We start from the raw sequence: 10711 nt of genomic DNA on the forward strand, positions 1-10711 counted from the left end.
CACAGCCGCTACACTACCATCTCCTCCAAGTGACAACTTACGGCTCCGTTACCACTGAGGGCCACATCCAGCATATTGCCTGACGGCAACGGGGGATATATCCGGGACTGTGATACAGAGCGGACATCAGTCCCAGTTCAGCCGCCACTTTACCTTATCGCCAGGTGGCATTTCACGGCTTTGTTACTACTGAAGGCTATACAGCCTTGCAAATATTTAATTTCCAACGATATTTATTTCAAGCACATTCCGGTGCACTACAAATACCAACTGGAAATTCATTTACATCAAGCCTTTGCCAAATACTTCTATTTTGTGTATGTGATTAATGGTGAGCATTTGACCCGTTATTTCTCATTAATTGAACTTAAACAATGTACTATTCCGTATTGGGTAAAGATCTACAATCGGATACTTTTAAATGGCCATATGAGTTGTTGTAACAACTGTATTATTGTGATTTATACTCTTAATTTAGAGTAACATTTTATCTATTTTTATTATTGTGTGTCTAATAAATGTTGTTGAATATTTCTTGATTCAAAGAGGCTAAAGTGTTATCCATTTGATTAACCAAGCACATGTTAGTACCCGGTCACAGCAGCGCAGACTACTTTTTCCTCTTTGTTCACATGGGAACGCCTCCGTTTGGGCAGCCACCCCCCTGGCCCGCCCACCAAAGAGGGTGAGCTGTCACTCAACATCGACAGCTCGCCCCCTTTGGTGCGAGACCTGGAGCGATGGATTGCCCATCGCTAGCCAGGTCTCGCGCATGTGCACGATGGAGCCGGCTCCGTCGTGCGCATGCATTGTGGGCCACCATCGACCCCGTTGCGAGCGCTCAGAGCTTGGGACCGGGTCTGAAGCAGGCCCTGAGTCCAAGTGATTAGGAGCAGCTATATATTAGTGCAGTGGTTCCCAGCGTGGGGTACTGGTAGCCTCAGGGGTACTGGTTGTGACAGAAGACATCTCTGTAATGGTGGGGAAGGAAGTGTAGTAGATAATTACACACAGGGAAAGCAGTGTCCTAGGGATCCTCAGCCCCATGCATCCACAGTAACACCCTGATAACTGCATGTTACCCTATATCTGTGTCCCTGTAACAGAAAGCAGATGTGGGCTGTAGTTTTTTTGCCAGTATATAAAAATCATAAATTGTAATATGTGGGAAAAAAAATTGTCAAATCTTGTTCATAGCATATTTATTGCTTTCATATATAGCGATGTCTAAACTTTTAACTAGTAGCGACTACACTCATTACACATGTTAGGGGTACAAATAATGCAGTTGGGCTGCCAGGGAAATGATTGAGAACCACTGAGGCACTAAATAAATATTATGCCACCGGTCACTGATCCCTCAGTATATATCCAGTCACAGCTCTGTGCAATCTGATTTTATCCTACTGATTATATTGGATTACATTATACCATACTTACCTGGGGAATTTGGGAAGGGGGGGGGGGGTGTAGGAGTGGTTTATGCTCTGACAGCATTTTTTTTAACATCATTTCCTCCCCGCCTCCTCCATACGGACCTGTGATTCCCTTTTTTTATCTCTCCCATTCTGCTCACTTCACTAAAAATTGGGTGGGATGCGGCCACTTTTCCAGGGGTGCAGGGGGTTATCCGAAAGAATAAGGAGCATCCCGCAACTTCCGGGACAATAGGCAAGTGTGCCTTATACTGTACACACAATTCTTCCACATAAGCGTGAATTCCCCCATTACTGTATGTGATTCTCACATAAAATGGAAAGATAACTGTACAATATCTTCAAAATCTAATGACTTGTAGAACTGCGCTGTTTGCGGCAATACAACATTATATACCACCTGAGTGTATTAACATACACAAGTAGGAACAGAGGTTCTGAAAGGATCCCAAAACAATACCAAGGTGCGGTATGAAAGATAGTGCTAATATCGAAGTCACCTGAATGTATGGAACGTAATGTGTCTGTGTTATACAAACATAAGAAAAAAAGTGGCTCTGATTTCATTTTATTTGTGTTTCGTGTCCTCAGTGATTTTGTGTTAATCAGTTGAGGTCCCCATACATCAGAGATTGATTGCAGCAATCGTGCAATTTGCAATCGATTGTGTATAAAAATCTTTCCCTTTTTCAATCAATTGTGGCAATTCTGCAATCTGCAATCGATTGAAAAGGGAAAGATTTTAATACACAATCGATTGCAAATTGCACGATTGCTGCAATCAATCTCTGATGTATGGGGGCCTTTAGATATGAATATAAAGAGGATATCACAATTATTATTATCCTTTATTTATATGGCACCACAAGTGTTCCTTACACAGTACATAAAACTAATAAGTGAACAAGAAACAAGTAACTTACAGTACATTACAGTGCAGGACAAGGACACGACTTATATACATTGCTGCAATGACGATTAAAGCACTCACAATAAGCAGCCGGGAGTCGGCAGTCAATGTGTAAACCAGATATCAACTGGGTATTTCCCAAGTAAAGGAACAATTGGATTGATAGATATCTAGCCCGTACCCCACTCACTATTCAGAGAAGGGAAAACTCCTATAAAGGTATCTCTGGCAGGGTCTTGCAACCATAAAGCAACAACCTTATGCCTGGGATGCTTTATTCATCTGTGATATTTATAGATGTAGAGGTGGCATACCTCACTCAGGGGTCTATTTATAATAATAATAATAATAACACCATCTCTGGCTGTGGTATTTCAGCTCTCATATCTGAAAGCAGATCATTTCTCCTGTTATAGTTTCAGTGTTTATTTTTGCCAGGATGCCCTCACCAGTGCTTCCTGTAATGCCGTGCTAGCTACATCTATGAGCTGACTCAGGAGACCAACATCCCCATAGGCAAACGCAGGGGGGGTTTCCGTCTGCCTGGAAACCCCCCTCCCAAGCCCACACCATTACCACAATAGAAATAGTAATATAATAGAATTTTACAAGTGCTGCATGTTCTTGGAATGGTGCCCACATCTAAAATAAAATCATTCAGCTCAGACAGGATACCCCTACTGCCGCACCTAATGGATTACTGTGACCTCTGGTCCTTTATATGCTGGAATTATAACACACAATACACATTGGGGGAGATGTACGAAGCCCAGAAGCGGTATCAGCGCACGTTATGTGCGCTGATACCGCTTCTCCCCGATGTATGATCGGGGGTCTGGGCGGTAAATGACAGGGGCGCTATGCGCCCCTGTCATTATCGGCGCTGCTATCTACAAGATAGCAGCGCCGACGGCAGGGCTATGTATGAACGGTCATAACGTATGACCGTTCGGCCGGCTGTAGCTGTCGTTATCTACAGCTACAACGTGGCGCTGCCCTATCTCAACAGCAGCGACAGCGCTGTCCCTGCTGTCGGCTCCAGGCTGCACGCGGGGATCTTGCGATACTTGCGAGATCCCGCGCATGCTCAGTGGAGCCGGCCGGGAAGAGACACAGCGCATCAGCACTAGGCTGATGCGCTGCTGTCTCTAGCGGGTAGCGCCGGAGGGGGGAGTTAACGCTCCCCCTCTCCGGCCGATGAGATGTTTATACATCTCATCGGTAGTGCTTCCTGCTTCGCCTCGGTAAAGAGGCGAAGCGGGAAGCGTTATAGCGGCACGGTAAGTGCCGCTATATTACATCTACCCCACTGTATGATGCATATTAAAACTGGTTAAGTGCTAATTATGCCATCTTCATGGACTGGCCTCACTCACTCTAAAATCAAGCATTTGCAAACCCCCCTTCTAGAAATCCTGCATTTGCCATTGATCCCCCTCCCCAAGCACACACTTATCTTGTTTTTTCACATTTCCTCCAGTACACCTGTAAACAGCGCACTAGCCTCAACTGACACCACGGATAGGACAGGACCGCCAATCCTCCAACAGGAACCGTTCCATTAGTACAAAACACTCTGCTCCTGGACTTCCCACCTAATTTATGATTGCAGACACCTGTGTTGAACTAGGTAATTGATGAGACAGCTGTTACAGCACAGGTGACTGCAATCATAAATTAAGAGGGAAATCTAGGAGCAGAGCATTTTGTACCTAATGAATGGGTCATGTTGGAGGCCCATCTACTAGTCCTGCTGTGGTATCATGGGTTGGGGACAGCATCTCTGTGGGAAGCACATTGCTCAGCTTCCCGATCTGACTAAAAAAAATAAACCATTGTAATAAAACTTTATTTAATATACCGTGTCCTCCTAGCTTCCAACTCATACCCAAAATGTTCTTCAAATCCCAACAGCAAAAGACAAATAATATAGATTAAAAAAAAATAATATAATGCTATTTATTAACAATATAATGCTAAATTATATAATATAGCAATATATTTTATGAATGACATATAATATATATCAATGATGTGTGGTGAGGTAAATGGCAACATCTCCACTTCTAAAAACTTTTACTTTAGTAAATATTCCCCATTATTTCAGAACACGGAGAAAAAAGAAAAAAAGAATAGTTTGCACAGTGGCTCTGTGATTATGCCACGCTTTTGTGTGGGAGCAGAAAGGGTATTTCATTGTAATGTAGAAACTGCAAAGTGCAATATGAATGCTATATTGGGTTGTTTTTTCCTTTTTTGGCAAAAGTATGCATCATTAACAAGGAATCCCCTGGAATTTGGGGCCAAGATGGCAGTATCAACAGTGGTGTACCTATAATGGGGTCAGTGTGTGCAGGGCACATGGCCCCCCCGGGTTCAGGGGGGTCCGACACCGCACACACTGCACCCATATTATTTTAGACTTACCTGTCCCTGGTCCCACGTCGGGTGTCTGCACTGCTCAGAACACCGGAAAATGGCCGCCGCGGCCATTTTTCCGCTGTTCTGCGCATGCGCAGTAGACTCCGGGCACTATAGTGTGCCCGGACTCTACTGACATACACAGAAAAATGGCCGCCACGGCCATTTTCCGGCGTTCTGCGCATGCGCAGTAGACTCCGGGCACACTCTAGCGCCCGGAGTCAGTACTAAGGCTCCGGTGGCTGGCTAGCCGCGTCAGTCGGCTGCTGGCCACCGGGGAGAGAGGAGGGGGCCCCGCACAGGGAGTGCACACGGGCCCCCTCCTCTCTTAAGACGCCCCTGAGTGTCAACAAAGGTGCCTAAATTTGCATCTGCTGATTGTAGGAGTTGGAATTCAAGTGGCAACTTTAGCACTGAAGTGATTACTTACATCAGCTAAAGAGATGGAGTGAGCTGAATTGCAGATACATCCACCGATCTGTGGACATACAACCTTGTCTTCCACACATAAATATTTTAAAATCCACCACTTAAGTTATTGGGTCTCGTCTCTATACTTGTATAAGGGTGAATTGTGCATTGCAGATCTCTCATCTGCACAGTAAAAATATTAGGTCACAGTCAAACTCTCTCTATGGCCTAAATATAATAGCGTCTAGATTTCAGCAAGGCACCCTTGAGATGAAAGCAGCTTTTTTTTTTTAAAGTTAAAACCAGGTGGTAATTTTGCAGTCGCCCGGAAACTCACAGTCTATTACAGTTGGATTATGTCTCAGTTAATCTTTAAATTGTCATCAATCCCCCAGATAAAACATAGGTGAAAGCAGTTTGGACCACTATGTGACTATATGAACAAGGCCATTGAGACATACTTGCCTACTTTTGAAAACTAATTTGTAGGGAGATTATTTTTAGTAATAGAATGTGCATGCTCGACCGTTGAGGGGGCAAGTCATGCTCCGCCCAAAGGGTGTGTCTAGCTTCAACCAACTATGACGGTATCCAATGGCGGATCTTACCTAGGTAAAATCCACCACTTCAGTGAGCCAGACTGCCCTGGCTTCACTGTGACTGGAGGTGGCTTCCCATTGGAAGCTCCACCTGCCAGTCACACTGAATACAGGCAGCCCCAGGGGAAGGTGTCTCCTCCCTCTGGGGCTGCCAGTCTGGGCTGCGATCAACAGAGAGCGATTTCCAGGGAAGCCGCTGCTCTGCCTTTGGGGCAGCTATACAGGGCTACTTGGGGCTGCAAACAATGCAGCCCCGAGAAGCTGGTGTTAAGCGTGCACATGTGCGGTGCCACCGCCGCTCATGCGCCGGTCCCGATGCCTGCCAGATTAATTGAGCAGGCGCCAGGACTCAAGCCAGCAGCAGCGGCAGCCCCCCTCAGTTAAGAGGGCAGGAGCCGCTGCTGACTGTATCTATTGCCATTCACATTCAGGGGTGTTTCCTGCAGTGTAATTTCCCTCTTACCCACTCTCCAGGTCTCTGCACCCGCCCACCTTAGCAGTGTCATCAACAACTGGGCCCCCACTCTCAATAGGTCTATGCCTTCTCCCTTGTCCAGCCTCAGCCATCATCTTTTGCAGCAATATTTACATGTCACCACTACGGCCTCCTGACTCTAAATTGGGGTTGGGTTGGGATCTCAGCTGTTAGAATCCCAACATTGGCATCGTGGCCGGTCCAAGCACACTGACACTTGTTGGTCGGTATGCTAACTAACCCTCCCCCTCTCCCTACCCTAATCCTCCCTCTTTGGTGCCTAACACTAACCTCCCCCCTAGTGCCTGAACCTAACATCCCCACACCCTAAACCAAGCACCCCCCCGCTACTTACCTTTGGCATACCGGCGGTCAGGATGCTGGCGTCGGTATTGTGAGAGGCGTCGGGATTCTGGCACCGGTATCGCAGCCGCCGGGATAGTAATTGTATCCCCTATATTGTGTGTAGTGCATATGGATCCTGTTTTAAAACTTTTGACAATCATCTCACAAAAACACGTGAAAAAATACCCCAAATATGCTATCCATAGTCAGTATCTATTCTATGCCACCCAGCATGTTAGCTCTGTGTCACCCAGCCCTGTACCACCTGTCACAGCATCCAGTACAGTCAGCACCCCATCTGTGTTACCCAGCACAGCCCCCCCTCTGTGTCACCCACCCAGCACTATTACAGCATCCTTCTATAGCAGGAATCAGCATTATCCCGGTCACTAACTTGACTCACTACCAGTGTCCCTGGAGGAGATGTTCAGCCTCTCCGGCCAACTAATATGTCAGTACCTCTGCCCCTGCGATGGGGCTGTGCGCACTGACACCTCCCCGGCTCCTCCTCCCTGTACTGGTACCGGTAATCCCGCTCTGATCCTCAGCGGCTGCCTCCGGGTGATGGCCTCTTGTCCAGGCCCCGGTTCTGGCTCTCCCATAGTTCCAAGGAGCGGCTGATGGTAGCGGACAGATGATCGCGGCTAAAGGTATGTATTGTGGGGGTTTTTTGTGGGCGCGGCACTCTTACAGGGGGCATTACTACTGGGGACACTTTTACAGTGGGCATTACTAGTGGGGACACTTTTACAGGGGGCATTACTACAGGGGGCACTCTTACAGGGGGCATTACTACTGGGGGCACTTTGAGAGGGTGCAGTACTACTGGGGGCACATTTTACAGGGGACATTAGTACTGGGGGCACTCTTAAAGGGGGCATTACTACTGGGGGTACTTTTACAGGGGCATTATTACAGGGGCATTACTATTGCAGCACTACTACTGGGGTAATTATTACAGGGGTATTACTACTGCGGGCACTGATACAGGGGGCAATACTACAGGCAATACTACAGGGGGCATTACCCTGCGCAGGGCTACCCATCGACCCGGTTGCGAGCACATCAGTGCTTGCGACCGGGTCTGAATGACTCCCACTGTGTGTCCCCTTGCTATATTGTAAAATAGGAGATTATTATTTAGGCGAGTTTGCCATCGTTTTAGGATCAGTTTAAAAACAATGCTTAGTAAATCTTCAGTTTCTATACTGGCCTATGCAAGATAATCAGTTGTTGGTTTGATGGTCTAAGTGTTCTAAAGTCTGTATTTTGGTAGTTATGCCATCAGCTTTGCATTTAGTAAATGATCGGTTTTGCAAAACCAACAGAAAAATGTCCAAAATCCACCTTTAGTAAATGTACCCCTAAGTCTTGTGATAGATTTGAGAATCAGTTGGGACTGGTTATAGGGACAGTGGACTGGGTTGCCCCCTGCCAGCATGTGTGTGTAACACTATATATGAAAGCTGACAACATTTAACATCTGCACTACTTTCACGTGTGGGTGCGTGCAACTGCTCTATTAAATGCTATTTATGAGCAAATAAATATCACTTCACTACTACTAACAACAGTGTTTCTGTGAGAAGCCTATACTTGCTGTATTCCTGTGACCTACAGAGAAAAAGCTAACACTCTGGTCCAGTGGTCCTCAAACTCGGTCCCCAGGACCCCACACAGTTCATGTTTTCCAGGTCACCTTGCAGCTGCACAGGTGTATTTATTACCCACTGACACATTTTAAAAGATGGAGCTAATTATTTCACTTGTGATTCTGTGAGGAGATGTGGAAAACATGCACTGTTTGGGGTCTTGAGGACCGAGTTTGAGAACCCATGCTCTAGTCTATTCCATCCTCTAGCTGTCCTCACAAAACCAGCAGTCAGGAGGTTCCAGCCAGAGTAACCAGGAAAGAACTGACCTGGAGCAAGGGGTTCCAGGTGGCAGCAACCATTCTCCTACGACTGGGAGCCCCACATTGGTGTGCAGTTAACACAGTCATTAATTGGCTGGTTTTGACAATTGGTGCCAATAGTAATAGTCAGTAAATGACAGTGTATAAAGCTACGAACAACCTGTAAAGTCCCCAACAGTGTGGCCAAGAAAAAAAAATGTACAGTATATGAACAGTATATATACAAAATACAGACATATCCAATTTGGGGGGGGGATAGAAAAGCATATAATACTAGTCTCTAAGGGCTTGATGCTGACTTTAATGCATGGCTATTTGTGTGTTTTGCGCTGTGCCAGCTCCGGAACATGTACGGGTGATGCCGATTCGGACGTATGTGATTCCCATCTGCACTTATGACTGGAGAAGAGTAACTGGGCTGTAACAGGTGATCTGTTAATTAAGGAATTGTCCACGCAACTACAAACTACGCACAGTTGGGCGAAAATGTAAATACACCTGTATCCAGACATACCTTTTCCACCTAATATAGCCAGGTGCCAGTGCACACGGATGGTAAAGGGGCAATTATCTAAATTATGTCTCCACCCTTTAAGCAAGGGGGAAAGGTTGGGAGAGCGCTCTCTCACTGGTGAATAGATACCATGCGCATGCAACTAAACAGCGCGGGGGAGAGCCTGGGGGTGGGCTAGCAGCTTGGGCAGTGCTGGACATGCCCCCAGAGTGAGGAAAATAATGGCATGACTTAAGATCACGCCCCCTAATGTGAGGCCATGCCCCTTTCTAAGGCGAGCAACTCCAGCGTGCGCAGTGTCCCTCTTGCCACTTCCCCTATGTTGGGAGGTATGCTTTATGTTCTCCAATTTTTTGTGTACAAATCTGAATAACATGGTGTGAGTGTGTTCCCTACAATTTTACTAGTTACCTTTAAGTACAAACGTAAAATAAAAGAGATTCTGTACTAATGCAAAATTGATGCAAATTAAAAATAATTTTGAGCCTGTATCATGGCTTCATCGCTTTGTCCTTTCCGAGAAATAACTTCACCCTCATCATTGCCATAGTAATGTCCATGGCGCTGTCTAGCAGGTATGATGGTAGATGAACTGTTCAACTTTTAGCTGCTGATGAAAAAAGAAGCAGAAAATACATTGCAGGAAGCCGGGAAATCAAATATATGAATTCCTACAATTAGAGCAATTGTGAAAAACATTTCCCTTAATGAGTTATCTATGGAGTGGGCCTTATGTGATGGATAGAAAGGTCGACAGTGTCTAGGTAGACACCAACTGGTAGACAGGCAATAGGTCAACAGGTTGTTAAAGGGTCGACACAAAAATAATCAACACTTTTTTTTTTTAGGGTAAGGGTTATGCTCTAGAAGGGACGTTTAGAGTTAGCCACTTTCCAGATGGCTAGGGTTGGGATCTAGAAGGAACGGTTAGGGTTAGCCACTTTCCAGATGGCTAGGGTTGGGATCTAGAAGGAACGGTTAGGGTTAGGCACTTACCAGATGGCTAGGGATAGGCTCTAGAAGGAACGGTTAGGGTTAGGCGCCTAACCATCATCAAATCACCAAATCTGGACGTCAGTTTAATTCTCTGGTAATACATATACAGAAGGAGTGACACAGCTTAGTCACTGACAACCGATTGTCACTTTTACGTTTATGACCTGCTTACTTATTATATACTCTTTTATACCACTGTTGCTCTGTAACATGTGCCTAATATAAGGTGTACATTTAATAAAGTAAGAGTTTTTAGATGTGGAGATGTTGCCCATAGCAACCAATCCTCTTAAAGATCCAACCGAATCGGAGGGTCCTCTGATATCATCCGAAGACAGTACCATTGAGTAAATTTCAGCGACTCGTGAATTCTACACCTCTGTATTAAGGTCAGGGTCCCAATATAACTTTCCCAAGTTTGGAAAAATTTAGACACACAAGTTTCTTTCTCTTGAATAGTCTCAATCCAGTCCATGTTAAATACATGGAAAAGCTTTTTCCTCAAAAAGTCACAATGTTGGCAGAGTGGCTTTGATCCATGTCTGAAGTACAGCTTTATGGGCTACCGAGCTGATAATAAGTAGTAGCCTCCTGCAAACCTCCGACACTCGCTGACCTTCCGGAAGTATACCAAGTAGAGCTCATACATTAGTAAATGGTATGTAATTTACCAAGTGCTCAAGGTGAAT

This window comes from Taudactylus pleione, unplaced genomic scaffold, assembly GCF_031769625.1.
Source record: "Taudactylus pleione unplaced genomic scaffold, aTauple2 ptg000828l, whole genome shotgun sequence".
Classification (NCBI taxonomy): Eukaryota; Metazoa; Chordata; class Amphibia; order Anura; family Myobatrachidae; genus Taudactylus; species Taudactylus pleione.